Genomic DNA, 15935 nt, shown 5'->3' with positions numbered 1-15935 from the left:
TAATATAATACCAACGTATCCATTGCCTACAATTAATAAATACTTTTTATCATATTTGTTTCAGTTCCTCCTTTATTTTCTTTTTTTGGTTAAGAAATAAAACATTGGGAGACAGAGGTGGGAGGATCACTTGAGCCTAGGAGTTTGAGACCAGCCTAGGCAACATAATGAGACCTCAACTCTACAAAAAAATTTAAAAAATTAGTGGGGAGTGGTTGCGCATGCGACTAATCCCAGCAGCTACACAGGAGGCTGAGGTGGGTGAATTGCTTGAGCCCAGGAAGTCAAGGCTGCAGTGAGCCATGATGGCCCCACTGCCCTCCAGCCTGGGTGAGAGAGTGATACCCTGTGTCAAAAAAAAAAAAAAAAAAAAAAGAGAGAGGAAAGAGAAGAAATAAAACACAGTACATAATAGACACACATCAAGTTTCCTTTGAACCCCACCCAGTGCTGGTCCCTGTGGCAATCACTCCTCTGAGATTGATGAACATTCTTCCTTTTGGGGTTTTGATACTATTTTCCTGCGTATTTTTGTTGTTGTTTGTTTGTTTGTTTTTGAGTTAGTCTCATTCTGTTGCCTAGGCTGGAGTGTAGTGGCGTTATCTCGGTTCACTGCCACCTCCGCCTCCTGGGTTCAAGTGATTCTCCTGCCTCAGCCTTCTGAGTAGCTGGAATTACAGGTGTGCACAAACATGCCCAGCTGATTTTCGTATTTTTAGTAGAGATGGGGGGGGTTCACCATGTTGGCTAGGCTGGTCCTGAACTCCTGACCTCAAATTATCTGCCTGCCTTGGCTTCCCAAAGTGCTGGGATTACAGGCGTGAGCCACTGTGCCCGGCATTCCCGTGTATGTTTGTATCCCTTTATGGATTTGCATGTCATCCTAGCACAGGGACCTTACCATCTTCTCTGCATCACTCCAGTTTTGACAAGCACATTGGTGAAGTGTGCATACTTGACTCGATATCAACCCAACAAATGTGGGTTGGGAAGTCTTTGCCAGGTGCCAGGCCTTGTACTGTGGGCAAGTAGTACTAGTTCACTACTCTCATGCACCCCTGACCTGGTGACTATGATAGTGACTTGCTGAACTCAGTACATATGTTCTGAATGGTACTTCCTAAATACTCACTATCCCCTCAGCACTTGAGGATTCTTCCCTAAGTCAGACCTAGACATGATGAAGGAGAATATCAGGAAGAGACCAACGCCACAGTCAGGCCAAGCATTTTTCAGGGCTTCTAGTTCCTCTCTTCAGAGCACTGACCCAGTATCGTGGGCTGGTTTAGACTCTCTAAGGGTTGTGAGCTTTGCAGCTCATCAATAAGAGGGAGAATAGTGCTCGCCTTCTAGACTCAGCCAGGAGTGTTTATTAAGTTACTTGTTCCCTGCATATCAGGCTCAGCAATCAAGCCCTACTCTGTATCATAGCTTGATCAGCCCTCACTAAGTCTATACAGAGAGAGTTAGTATAGATGGGACCCACTCTATTGGCCATTGACTTACCTTGATGAATGATCTGTCTTTCTAGACAATGATTTCTAAACCCTTAAGATAAAGTGGCTTTAAAGGGCTAGGTGACTTTTCAAGTTCCTTAAAGCCCAACCGTGGGCCTTTAAAATTCTGAGAACCTCAAGACAACAACGACAACAATAAATTCCATGTACCTCTACAATCAGGGAAAGATGGAGATACTACCCACACAGAATATTCTGTTTCAGGATTGAAGTTTTTCTCTGGATTCCTAGGAATGTTATTTTCACAATGTGAGGGAAAAGCCGCCTGGATGCAAGTATATTCCAGAATGATTATTTTGGTATGACTGTGAACAAATTCAGCTCCGTTTTCAACTAACTTTCATTTGGTGACCACTTAGCGCTTTCTGAGTGCCAGGCAGTTTGCTGGTAGAATGAAAAATCAGAAGGGTATCAGGTTCAAAGGGAGGCACAGGTGGAGTGAACAGAAGCCAACAGGTAGAAATGTCTTCCAGGTTGAAAGGATCAAAGAAGTCTTCATGGAGAAGGTGGCATAGTGAATTGAATTCTTCTCTATAGAGATATTTGTTTTGTTTTTACTTAATATGGATTTATTGAGCAATTATGTCATGCCATGTACTATGCAATGCAATGGCCCTGGGATATAAGAATGAGTAAGACACAAAGTCAGGTCTTTGCCTTCAAGGAGATCCCACACAAGCACGATCATGATAGCATGTGACTGAGGGAAATGGAGGGTGCTATGAGAGGCTTGTGAAGGTCTCCAGGAGAAAGGGGCAGGGCTAAACTGGTGCCAAATAGATTTATAGGCATGATCAAGGCAAATAATAAGTAGGAAGGCTTTCTTCTTCTTCTTCTTTTTTGCAATGGTTATGGCATGGCAAAGACATAGTAGGGGAGAAAGCCCAGAGTACCTGGATAGTGGTAAGTGGTAAGTGATCCAGTACCTCTGAAGCAGAATGCCTGAGAATGGAAAGTGACTGCATGAACAGGGGCCTGTTTGTAAAGAGCTGAGTGATCAATGAATGCAGATGGACATAAATACATGTTCAGGTGTAGTGGACCAAATGGCACAGAGTATTAACAGAAATAAAATAAGAAACGGGTAAAAATGGCAGCCAAACATACCCCAGAAACTCACAAGGTGTAAACCCTGGGAGCCATGTATTTCCAGCATGACAACCATTCCTAACATGTGATTCTTAGCAGCTCATCTTTTGAAAAAAGAGAGAGGAAATGCAATTTATTGCCTATTAAACAATTGGATTTTCCATGTTCTGCTAAAGTGGAGTTTACTTCTCTCCCGGAAAACCACAATCCACAGAGGAGGAGAATAAATGAGACATAAATATAAATATATCCCCCTGAAGGGCAGTCAGTAGACAAAAGGTTACTTTAGGAGATGTGCCAGTTGATGTCACAGTGAAGTCAGATAAAATTACTCATCACTATTCTGTTAACCCCAAAAAAAAAAATGAGGGGAAACCAGGAGAAGGTCGTGAAAACTGTGTCAATTACAAATTATTCCAGGCAAAGTCACCATACCAGACACCTTCTGCTTTAGCTATAGTGAGTAAACAAAGGAAATATTCTTCAGGAAGCTGCTCTTTCTTTGCTCATCCTCTGAGCTCCCTCTGGGTAAAGGAGCTTTCTGACCACATCCTCAGCCCAGCCCAGAATTCTAGAGCAGAACAACATCTTCGGGGTGCAGCTCACCTCCCAACCAATGCCGTCCCCCAGAGGCTGCCACCTTGCCAGCATGTGTTCTTTTGGGGTTTTTTTTTTCCACTCTGTCGCCCAGGCTAGAGGGCAGTGGTGCAATCTCGGCTCACTGCAACCTCCGCCTCCCAGGTTCAAGTGATTCTCCTCCTCAGCCTCCTGAGTAGCTGGGATTACAGGCATGTGCCACCAGGCCCAGCTAATTTTAGTATTTTTCATAGAGACGGGGTTTCATCATGTTGGTCAGGCTGGTCTCAAACTCCTGGCCTCAAATGAACCACCCACCTTGGCCTGTCAAAGCGCTGGGATTATAGGCACGAGCCACCGTGCCTGGCCTCCCAGCCTCTGTTCTGAATCGAATTTGAGCACCTTGAGTTCTGCCCCTCCTCCCACACAGCCCTTGCAAGAATAATTATTTTCTTTTTTTTTTTTTTTTGAGACTGAGTCTGGCTCTGTCGCCCAGGCTGGAGTGCAGTGGCCGGATCTCAGCTCACTGCAAGCTCCGCCTCCCGGGTTCACGCCATTCTCCTGCCTCAGCCTCCCGAGTAGCTGGGACCACAGGCGCCCGCCACTTCGCCCGGCTAGTTTTTTGTATTTTTTTTAGTAGAGATGGGGTTTCACCGTGTTAGCCAGGATGGTCTTGATCTCCTGACCTCGTGATCCACCCGTCTCGGCCTCCCAAAGTGCTGGGATTACAGGCTTGAGCCACCGCGCCCGGCCTAAGAATAATTATTTTCTTTAGGCCTCTGTTTATTGCACACTCTCCTCCGCAGGCCCCTGCAGTTCTTGCAACTTCTCCCTTTCAGAGCCTGCCTGGGTGGGCATCCTGCCCTCGGGAGGCCTCTCTTATCACCCAGTAAGCTCAGCCCAAAGGCCACTCACATCCCTTGTCACACTCCTCTGAACTCACTCCAGGTTTTCTATGGTTATAAAAGGGAATGAACCTCCTCATAGGGTCGTGGTGAGGACAGCTGATGGAAAGCATTGGCACAGAGTTTGGCACACAGAAAGTATTTAGGCAGGGAGTGGTTGCTCACGCTTGTAATCCCAGCACTTTGGGAGGCTGAGGCAGAAGGATCGCTTGTGCTCAGGAGTTCAAGACCAGTCTTGGCAACGTAGTGAGACCACCCTCTCTATAAAAAAATAAAAAATTAGCCAGGCTTGGCGACACACTTGGGAGGCTGAGGTGGGAGGATTGCTTGAGCCCAGGACTTGAAGCCTGCAGTGAGCCGTGATTGTGTTACTGCACTCCAGCCCAAAGACCTGTCTTTTATGAGATCCTGTCTTAAAAAATAAATAAAAAAGAAAAGAAAAGAAAAGAGAGAAAGTGCTTAGTATTATTATTTTCATATTAGTCCTTTGCCATAGTTAGCACAGGACCAAACCCCTAAGACACCTGCTCTTCTCTGAGGCAGTGCAGGGGATTGAGCACCTGCATGCTCAAGCACAGGCAGCAATGAGGTGGTGTCCCTGCCCTCTAGGAGTCCATGGTCTATAGAAGGCAAAAGATGAATGGGATAAAGATCTGAAGAGAGGTCAAAGAAAGGGTGGGTGGTAGAAACTCGGGGGAAGGAAGACAGCCCTCACTCCTGGCCCAATTCCACTGCTGGTGCAGCTCTCTTGGAGCCTTGCACCCTCATGGGAAGCCGGAGGCTGCCTGCCAGTCCCTGAGCAGCCTTAATATGCAGGGACTGATGGGCCGTGTTCTCAGGAGCATCTGAACTGGGCCAAACTCACATGTTTCAGGTTTGGCTTTAGTCACAGTGTGATGGAGGATTTCTCAGTGCTGGGTCTTATGGTCTCCCGGACAGAGAGGCCAGAGGCATCACCTCCCTGAACAAAAGCATCTGCCCAGATGCAGTGCAGACTCTTCTCTCTTTCAAATGCTTTCCATGAAACAATGCTGATCCCTTCATTCCTGATCTCAGCTTGCTGAGTCCTTTGTGGTGCCTCAGTGGACACACTGAGAGGAGGAAGAGGAGATGGGAGAGGTGAGACGTATGTGGCCATAGCCACAGACTCAATATTACTGGCACTTGTGTAACTGCAAGCAGATGATGTTCAGTTACATCAGCGTAACTGGTGGCTCACAGAGCCTTCCTAGGAGGGAAAACCCTCTGTTTCCTGTGCACACAGTGAGGGTGGTATAAATGTCGAAAGAGTCAGCACATGACCAAAGTAAAAAATTTTAAAAAGATATTGTCAGGAAATAGTGGTGATGGTTGCACAACATTGTGAATGTACTTCATGGCACTGAAATGGACACTTAAAAATAAAGTGGTCAATTTAACGTTATGTGTATTTTATCACAATTAAAAAGAAAAAGATGATCTCAGGTGACCATGAGACAGCCTCCAGGCAGTATCCAGCCCCTTCCCAGTGAAGATGCTGCTCATGAAGTGAGGCAACTTCTGCTTCTGGGGCCAGCTGGCTCTGGTCCTCACCACCTGTGTCATCCGGGCAAACTTCTTAACCACTTGGAGTCCCTGTTTGTGTATGTGTAAAAGCGAAGGGATGTTGGGCGACAAGATGAGATCATTTAAAATTCTTACAGTACCTGGCCATGCATGGTGGCTTATGCCTGGGAATTCCAGCAGTTTGGGAGACTGAGGCGGGCAGATCACCTGAGGCCAGGGGTTCAAGACCAGCCTGGCCAACATGGTGAAACCCCATCACGACTAAAAATACAAAAATTAGCCAGCCATGGTGGCACATGCCTGTAGTCCCAGCTACTTGGGAGGCTGAGGCAGGAGAATTACTTGAACCCGGGAGACAGAGGTTGCAGTGACCCCAGATCGTGCCATTGCACTCCAGCTAGGCAACAAGAGTGAAACTCCATCTCAAAAAATAAAAATTAATAAAATAAAATAAAATTCTCACAGTACCTGGATGCCCATCTATCCCAATTTGCCTGGAATGGAAATATTTCTGGGACACGAGGCCATCAGTGCTAAACCCATACAAATCCAGACAAACTGGGATAGCTGGTCACCCCAGCAGTGCCTAATGTAGTAGATGATCAATAATGGCAGTTATTGGTACATATGACTGCCATTTCTACTACCATAAAGAGAAGCTAACATCCGGGGGCTTACAATTTGCCTGACCCTATTCCACGTATTTTGCTCGGATTAGCTCATTTAATCTTCATAACAAGTATGACACAGGTAATTATTATCTCAGTTTTGCAGAGGAGGAAACCAAGCAGGCAGGATCTGAATGTAGACAGTGTGATTCTACATGACAAAGTCTTAATCAATATGCTATACCATCTTCCCCTAAATTTACTAAGTACTGTGTTCCAAGCACTGTTCTAAGTGCCTGAACTATGTTATTTCATTCATTTCTTATAATGACTCTGTTATGACTATTACAGATGAGAAAGAAAGGAAGGCTTATTTGGGAGCATGGAATGGAATTCACCAAGAACTAACTGCACAATTGCTGTGCCTATTATATAAAAATAGGGTGACCAACTTATCCTGGGTTTTCAGGAGGGATTCCCGAAAGCCCTATGCCCAGAGAACCCACCTCAGTCCTGAGCAAACCAGGGATGCTGCTCACCCTATGTACACCATAGCAGGTCCAGGGAAACTAAAGAACCCAAACAGATCATTCCAACAAGAGGAGCTATAATTAGCAAACAAAACAACTGATACATGTTCAACCCTTCTACTTATCAAGGAAATATAGAAAATATAACAATTCTATGTTTAACAAATGAATAAACATTTAAAATAAATAACAATAGCAGCACTAATCAGTACACACGTTTCAGGAAGCCAGTACATCCATTCATTGTTGGTGGTATCAGTGGAAGCACCCAGTGAAATATTGTTAAACCGATGAAGTTTGTGTAGCAACACAGAGACATGCTCAGCTAAGTGAGAACAGCTGGATGTGGAACTAGGCCCGTGCTGTGTTTACCACAACATAACATTTTTGCATAAACGTCACCAGGGCCTGGAAAAGCACTTGGAAAAATAAAAACATCTGATGTGTTAGCAGGGAAGATGGTGATGATTTCTTTCCCCATGCTTTCCATTGTTGCTGCTGTTTGTTTGTGTAATAAATGCAAAAGAAAGACAACACCCTACACTGACTCACTTTTCTGTCTTTAGTGGGGTTGTTCCTCTTACCTTGCTGGGCAACTCCAAGCTCAGCAAATCTCCCAACCCCCCTCAGCTCTGGTTTCATCCCTCTCCTATGGTCCTCATCTGGCCCCACCTCTGATTGGACTACAGTTTGGGGCCCTGAGGGCAAAAATCATGACCCATGATCCTTCTTATTTGCTCCATGTACCAGACAGATAATTGTTACTAAAGAAGTATTCGTTGAATTCAACACTTTCTTGATTCCCTCTTTCTGGCTTCTCTGTCTGCAAGAAGCAAACAGGAAAATGGAAGCCAAGGTAAAGTTAAAAAAAAAAAACAACCTGATATTCAAGCTATTGGAAGGGAGAAGATCAAGTAGGACTTTTCTAGGTAATTTGAAACTCCTCATAAGGAAGGTAGGAGAGATGAAGGCAAAATACCAGTATACTTTGAGGAAGATCCACAGACCCACGACTGTGTATGCTGGGGCTTTCGAGAAGATGGAACATGGGTTGGAGTTTATGTCAGCCAGCATCTGGTTCACCCCTTCACTGGAGGGTCAGAGGAACTGAGGTCAGTGAGGAGACTGATGTGCCCCAGGTGACTCAGCCACTGGGCTTACTCAGGTCTCCGTCTGCTTCTCCACAGGCTAGCTTCACCAACAGCAACAACTTTCCCTCTGGCCTGCCAAGGTACTGGAAATTTCAATCATCCATGAGTCACTGCCTTTGGGGGTGGCATTTTGACTTGAGGAAGGCATGCTAAATGTGAGTTTGGTTTCCTGAAAGTAATAACTCATGAACCCATTTTGGACCATCATTGTCTCAGGCAGAATCACTTTGACTAAGGATCTAGCCTCAAACCAGGCCCTGGAAGAGGTGGAGAAGGAAAGGAGATAGATTTTGATAGAATATGAGTGGCTGGGGAGAGAAGCCCAGAGTGAATGGACATAGACGGTTGAAGAAAAGGATGAGGGTAGTGAGAGGCAGGCCATGGTGGCAGGTGCAAGAACGTGGGTGGAGTCCAGATGAATGTAGCAAACAGAAGTTGGGGATCCAAGGACCTCTTCCATGCATTTACCCATAGCCTCGCCAAGTCTTTCTGAGACTCGGCTTCCTCATTCATAAAACAGGGCAAAACACCTGCTCTCACTACCAGGTATTATGAGGACCTAGTAAGAAAAGGCCATAGCATTTGATGACTGGCAGAAGCCATCTTGTGTCCACTGGGCGAAGGTGGAGGCAGGGACAGGGAAGGGAGAGATCTAGCCCAAGTCTATGCCAGACCTCAAAGGCCGAGCGGGGCTTCAACACAGTCTCCACCCTTCAGTGCAAGTGGCTGATGATATATATGAAATTTCTTAGCATTTTTAGCTGTGAAAATGCTAATGATTCTAATTGCAGCAGGGTAATTATACCAAGTGGCTTAGTCAGGAGGTGTTGATGAAGGGCTGAATGAACAATGCTTTGAACAAAAGTGCTTTGAACAAAAGTGCTCCGAAACCTCTGATCCTGAGAGCCCTTTGTCTGTTCCCAGGTCCCAAGCCTTCCTTCCTCCCGCTTCACCACAAGCTGAGCAGCCTTTCCCGCTGTTTGCTTGTGAGGGCCCCCTCCTATCTGGTACAGGACACAGACTTTCAGGGCTCAGCATGGGAAATGAACACCATGAGGGGCATATAAGGCCAAAGTGAAGCAAGAGTGAGGTTGGTGCCTGACAACAGGATAAAGTGCCTCATGGAGTTAAAAATGGCTGTTACTATGGCCACCTGTTCTAAGTTCCTTTCATGAATTAACCCATTTAGGCCTTATAAGAATCCTGTTAATCCCCAGTTTATAGATGAAAAAACTGAGACACAGAAAGGTTAAGTAGCTTGACAAAATTGTCACAGCTAATACCTAGTTGAGCCAGGATTTGAACCCGGGCATGTTGACACTAAGAGGCCATGCACTTTACTGCTGAACCAGGCAGCAATCTGGTGGCACTAGAGAAAGTTGCAATGAAAGACTTATGGCCCACACCGTGTGATCTGGCAAAAATCATGCTAAGGGAGGTGGCAAGCAGTTGGTCCCATTCCCAGCTCAGCTATTCATGTTCTGGCTAACCCCAACCAAGGCGTTTAGGTCTCAGCTCCCAAGCTATAAAATGGCAGAGGGGGTTGCAGACGGTGAAGTCTAAGAGATCCCTCAACTCCAATGTGAAAATTTTCCCTACTAGATTAAGAGTTTGTCCAACAACATTAGTAATTGTCTGCTCGGGTCAATAGAGACAAAATCTAGAGGAAGTCTGAGGTTGCAAATTCAAGAAGTCATTTTGCAAAATATTTTCAAAGATGAAGAGAACTTGTCAAAAACAATTGAGGCATTTTCTTTTATTTCCAAAGGAAATGATTCAACTCAATGAAAGGTCACTAATGAAAGAGAGTTAATGTTATAAACATCAAATATTCGGCAACTCTTCCTGGCCAGCTGGGGAGTCAGCGCTGGCTTCTGCTGTGTATGTGCTTGTGTGTTTCCTTCTCGGGCTTCTGCTCAGAACTACTTTCAGAAGATTCTACCTGATACCTGTGATATCTGTGGATGATTCACTCATGCAGTCAGACTGGCTCCCAAGACATTCCAGGCACCCTGACCAGGAAAATGCTTGAGGTTTCTTTTTTCTGAGACAGGATCTCCCTGTGCTGCCCAGGCTGGAGTGCGGTGGTGTGATCACAGCTCACAGCAGCCTTGACCTCCTGGGTTCAAGGAATCCTTCCACTTCAGCCTCCTGAGTAGCTAGACCTATAGGCACATGCCACCACATCTAGCTAATTTTTGTAGAGACTGGGTTTCACCATGTTGCCCGGGCTGGTCTCGAACTCCAGGGCTCAAGGGATCCTTCTGCCTTGGCCTCCCAAAGTGCTGGGATCATAGGCGTGAGCCACTGTGCCCAGCCTGCTCCAGGCTTCTTTGTAGCAAACCAACATTGGGATTCTCTATTTTCCTGAGGGCCAAATGTTACCAAAAGAAATAGATTGGGAAACATATATAAAAATAGAAGTTTAATTTTGGAGGTGAAAAGGAGAGTGTATAGAATAAGGTAGGGTATGCTTAGATCAGTAATTTGCAGCCGTGGCTATACATTGTAATCACCTGAAGTGCTTTAAAAACTGAGGGCTGGGTCCCACTCGACAAATAATTATGATTTCATTGGCTTGAGTATGGCCTCGGCATCGGGACTTTAAAAATCTTTCCTTTTAAAAATACCTCTTTCGGCCGGGCGCGGTGGCTCAAGCCTGTAATCCCAGCACTCTGGGAGGCCGAGGCGGGCGGATCACGAGGTCAGGAGATCGAGACCATCCTGGCTAACACGGTGAAACCCCGTCTCTACTAAAAAAAATACAAAAAACTAGCCGGGCGAGGTGGCGGGCGCCTGTAGTCCCAGCTATTCGGGAGGCTGAGGCAGGAGAATGGCGTAAACCTGGGAGGCGGAGCTTGCAGTGAGCTGAGATCTGGCCACTGCACTCCAGCCCGGGCGACAGAGCGAGACTCCGTCTCAAAAAAAAAAAAAAAAAAAAAAAATACCTCTTTCATATGCAGTGTGAACCACCTAACAATGTTTCAGTCAACAACAGAAAGACTATAATACCGTATTTTTTACTGTACCTTTTCTATGTTTTGATATGCTTAGATACGCAAATACTTAGCATTGTATTAAAATTGCCTACAGTACTCAGTAGTGTAACAGGCTGTACAGGTTTGTAGCCTAGGAGCAACAGGCTATACCATACAGCCTGGGTGTGTAGTAGGCTGTACCATCTAGGTTTGTGTAAGTGTGCTCTGATGTTGACACAATGATGAGATAATCTAACAACATCTTTCTCCAAACTTACCCTTATCATTAATAGATGCATGATTGTATATATGTATATGTGTACATGCACATATATACATATATATTCATACATTTAATATAAATGGGATCATACTAGATATATATATTATCTATTTAAATTTTTTTACTTTATTAAGTAATATTCTACACACATTTCATATGGTAATATATATTCATTTACAGGATTATTTAAACTTCTAAATAATATTCTATATTAGGGATTTATATTTATTAATATCATTCTATTGTTTGGTATGTAATTTTAACATTCTCACCATCATAAACAACACCCTAACAAACAATCCATTATGTAATCTATTTTGTGCTCATCAATAATTATTTCCTGAGAATCAGTGTTTATCATCCTCACATAATTTTGTCAGTGTGAGTAGAAAATGGCATTTCAATATTGATTTTTATTTCTTTTTTTAAAAAAAATTACTAGTGAAGTTGAAGTTTTGTGTATGTGCATGGTTATACTATTTTTTTTTTTTTTCTTTTTTTGAGACAGCATCTTGCTCTGTCACCCAGGCTAGTCCTGAACTCCTGGGCTCAAGTGATCTGCCACCTTGGCCTCTCAAAAGTACTGAGATGATAGGTGTGAGCCACCACCTCTGGTTGGTTTTTTGTTTTGTTTAGATGAATTTTTTAATTTTTAGCAATTTGTAGTTTATTCTCTGAAGTGCCTCTTTGTGTCCTTTGTCCTCTGTATCCAGAGAGATAGTATAGAGGAAGGCAGCTTTCTGGACATGCCTTACTCCTTATGATAACATTTGGCCACGTGGTGCCCTGATCTTCTTTCAGAACCCGATGAATACATTTTGGATGCCATTCTAGACCTTCTTAGACAGTATCTTGATATCCTTTTCAGACCTGGCATTCAGCAGGCAAGGCTGGTTCTGGGAGTGCCAAGAGAAGCTGGAAGCTGAAGCCAACTGCTCCTGCTGAAGCGATACAAGCAGGAACAGGAAAAACGGGAGGGGCGTCCCTCCTCCCTCCGCTCTCCTTTCAGTTTCTCTCTAACGCCTCCTTTTGGCAAACCTAAAAGAGGCCATTGTCTAGGGATCTAAGAAATGTAGTTTGCAGGTTCCTAGCCCTGGCTCCACTAAGCAGCAGGTAAAGAAAGGTGAGATCCTTGGGGCATGATACTTTCGGGAATCGGTCTCACCTAGATTTGATCTCCCATCCATCTCATCTATCTCACTGTGCTCAGGACCCTCTGGTAGTTCCTCTCACCAGAATGGTTAGTTCCTGGTGCTGATTAGCTCCTCCATCTATGGTCTACTTCATGATCACTGAGATACTCTTCCTTCCATGAACTGACCATCCACACCTGTGCTCTCAGACAGCTTGTTGGACTCCTGGATTTGGAAGAAGACTCCACCAAGGTCTACCCAGTTGGTGGTAACTCCAGATGGCAAAATGACATCTACCAACTAGGATGTGAAATATGTTCATTGCCATATCTATGCAACACCATGAGATTATCAACTTGACCTTCAAAGAATTCTCATATACTTTATTGAACTCCTCCCACCAGAAGGATCAATAAGCCATCACTCAATTATGGCCTCCCCTCCATCCTGCTGAGTGTGCATCATGATCACTCTGGCCACAGAGCACAGGCCGCTCTGCAACCAAGAGCAGCAGCAGTGTGCTGCCCAGCCTTGGCTCATTTAAGTGGGAGAGATGTATGCTGTACTTGCTCATGCAGAAATGAGCCAGCTGTCGTAAGTCATGTGTGCACGAATCCCATCTCTCCCTGCTTCTTGTTTTGTCCCACTACTGTGTGCCAGCAGCTTGCACTGGAGATGCAGAAACGGGAGATGCAAGTCAGGCACTCCTCAGAGTACCATGGCTGGCTCAGCACCTAGCCTGCTGAGAGAGTCCACCTGCCCTGCTGAGTGCTGGTGGGAACCTGCCTCTGAGATGTGAAGCACCTCCACAGGGTGTTTCCACCACTGCCACACCATATCCACGGGGACACCAGGAAAAAAAAGGGTAGTGTAGAGTAGTGTAGAAATGAACTCCATGATCTCATATCTCCTTCTCTGCACTTGTACATCCTCTTTCCCCATTTGACTCTGGGATCTTTTCACGGCCTGCCTTCTGAACCCTCTTCATCTGTATTAACTACTCACCATTTTTGACCCTTCCGTTCAGATTCCACTTCTGTCTTTTGCTTTCTCCTTGAGACCCAACCTTGGATATTTCCTTGCTTCCACGCCTACCCAACCTGGGTCTAGCTCATCAGGACATGTTTGGCTACATCAGAACCTTTTCTCTGGAACTCCCTCCTCCAAGGCCTGCAGTGCCTCATTCACTGGGGTCACTCGGACCTGCAGAACAACTTCTTCTTCAAGGGCCTTCACTCTCTTCTTTCACATTTTCTCTACCCACAGAGGTTTTCTCTGACTCTGTTTAAGGCCCTTGCCAGAAGAGCTAAAAAGGTGATTTTGGAGGAGGATCATTTGCTTAGGCAAGGAAAAGGGCCTTTTTCTTATGATCATCAGTCTTTCCTTCCCCCAGCAGGAGCAATGCAATCTCAGGAAGCAACTGAGTAGAGCCACAACTCTCCCTGGTCCACCCATCCACCACCCATCTCAACAGCTAGCCCAAGGCTCTTCAAAGTGGCAAGGGCTGAGGTCTGAGGACACTGAGACTTGTTCCTCCAGGACACGCGTGCTTCCTCCAAACTCCCAAGTACTTGCAGGGGCATTGCAGCCAGCAGGCATGACTCTGGCTAGCTCCTTGGCTTTTCTCTGTTGGCTCCACTAGAAGCAGTCATGTAGATTCTGCTCTGGGCTCGCTGGGAAAATGTGAGCAAGGACGCTGTGAGCAAGGACACTGTGCAGTGTCTCATAATATCATAGCATATCATAGAAAGCTCCATGTGACAAAATCCCTTTAGAATTCACTGGGGGTCTACTTGAGGGAGTAGGGTGGGAGGAGGGAGAGGATCAGAAAAAAATGCCTATCAGGTACTATGCTTAGTACCCGGGTGATGAAATAATCTGTACACCAAACCCCCATGACACAAGTTTACCTATATAACACACCTGCACATGTACCCCTGAACCTAAAATAAAACTTAAAATAAAAAAGAATTATGTTCCAGAGAAAGTCCTGTCCTCTCAAGGAAAAGGTGCACTTTTTAATAAAAATAAGGATGTGAACCCCAGGCATGCCGAGCAAGGAGTAATGACAAAACTGGAGGGATTCCAGCGCCAGCCTCCTGCTGCCTTCACAGAGTCTCCAGGGAGTATCTTTTTGTATGCTTGGACCAGAACCTCCTCATTCCCATTGTACCTTTTTTGCTGATGTTGGCTCTAATCTCTGAGAAGGAAAAATTACTGTAGGGAATTCTAGAAGCCCACAAAGACCTTTGAGATCTGTAGGGTGTGAAAAAGGGAAGGAGAGCAGATACTATTATTGGCACTCACTATTTGCTGCATTCGTGTTTAACCCAATGAACTCATGTGTGAATGCATGAGTGAATAAAATAATAGACCAATAAATCTGTCTGTATTTGGTAAGGCCAATTTTCTCCAAGCTGAAGCTCTGCCTGGGGTGGAAATTAGGTACTTTCTGCCCCTGTTTAGCTATCTCAGGCTGTGAAAGGCACTCCCACTCTTTTTATGCTGGCCATTTTGCTCCTCAGCTCCATTCCCACTCCTGTGTGCTCTGCTCTGTGTGGTAGGGGGCTGGGACCATGCGCACTGCATCTAGATTCTGCATACTGGTTAGATTAGATTCTGTTCATGGCAGAGCAGTGGCAGGAGACTAGAAGATGGGGAGAAAGAGTGAAGCCCTTCCTAGCCTTTCTGTCTGCCGCAGCATTGCAGAGTGTGGACTCCTAGGCTCCTGCTCAGGTGCAGTGACAATGGCAGTGGGTACATCAACAACCTCAACAGCATGGTGGTTGGTGGGCCAAGACTCAGGTGAGATCAGGCTGGCAGGTGTGATCTGGCTACGTGGCTCCAACAGCAGCAGCAGGAGTGTAGGCTCTGACTTCCTGGAGCATCAAGATGTCAGCTGCAAGAGTCCACAGCCACAACCTCCCAATATCTAGGTTCTCAACTCTAGGCAACACTGTATCCCTGTTAGCTCTCTTGCCTAAGGGTGATCCAGTTTCCTGTAGCTCTAGTTTATAGCTAACCTGATCTCTCTCCTTGTGCTCCTCTGGCCTTCCCAGTGTGTTTGTAACCAACTCTCTGTCTTCAATTCTCTGTATTTGGAACACATGATGTGACTTTTGTTTCCCTGACTGGACATTGATCAACATGCCATCCTTCTGTAGATCCATAACAGCCCTGAGTCCTTACCTAGACATTGTTCCCACATATGTTTTCATATGAAAACAATTCTGTGACTGAAGAAGATTCCTCTTGGTGGGGGATGTGTCCTTTCATATCCCTCCCTTTCTTGTGAGAATTATGGACCGGTTGACTGTGGCTGGGCTTAACCCTGTTGGGCTTTCATAGCACAATCAACTGCCCCTCTGCAGGGTCATCCCCATAAACTAAGAATAAATGAATCCCTTCATGGTTTGCAAACATTAATCTTGTGAATTTCAAGTCATGTCACTACAGCCTCAATTAGAACTTAGCTGCATGAGATTAATGACTGTCATACAGCAAAGCAGGCAGAGTCCCTGAAGAGGGCCTCTGGGCAGCTGAGTTTCCCACCTTGGAGCATGGCTGGGCAGGATTCTAAACATGAGGGGCCTGTTCTGTGGGCTTTTCCTCAGCATTTT

The 15935-nt window shown here is 45.4% G+C and overlaps 1 non-coding gene across 1 annotated transcript; it reads right to left on the bottom strand.

Annotated features, from left to right (window-relative positions):
• Nucleotides 1-847: 847 nt before the first annotated feature.
• On the bottom strand, nucleotides 848-951 carry LOC123574803 (U6 spliceosomal RNA). Its single transcript, XR_006699988.1, has one exon. It is a non-coding gene; the product is annotated as a U6 spliceosomal RNA (small nuclear RNA).
• Between the last annotated feature and the right edge of the window lie 14984 nt (nucleotides 952-15935).

Source organism: Macaca fascicularis, chromosome 7 (genome assembly GCF_037993035.2).
Source record: "Macaca fascicularis isolate 582-1 chromosome 7, T2T-MFA8v1.1".
Classification (NCBI taxonomy): domain Eukaryota; kingdom Metazoa; phylum Chordata; class Mammalia; order Primates; family Cercopithecidae; genus Macaca; species Macaca fascicularis.
Note: the sequence above shows the minus strand (reverse complement) of the source record. Positions and strands in the feature narration are given on the sequence as shown.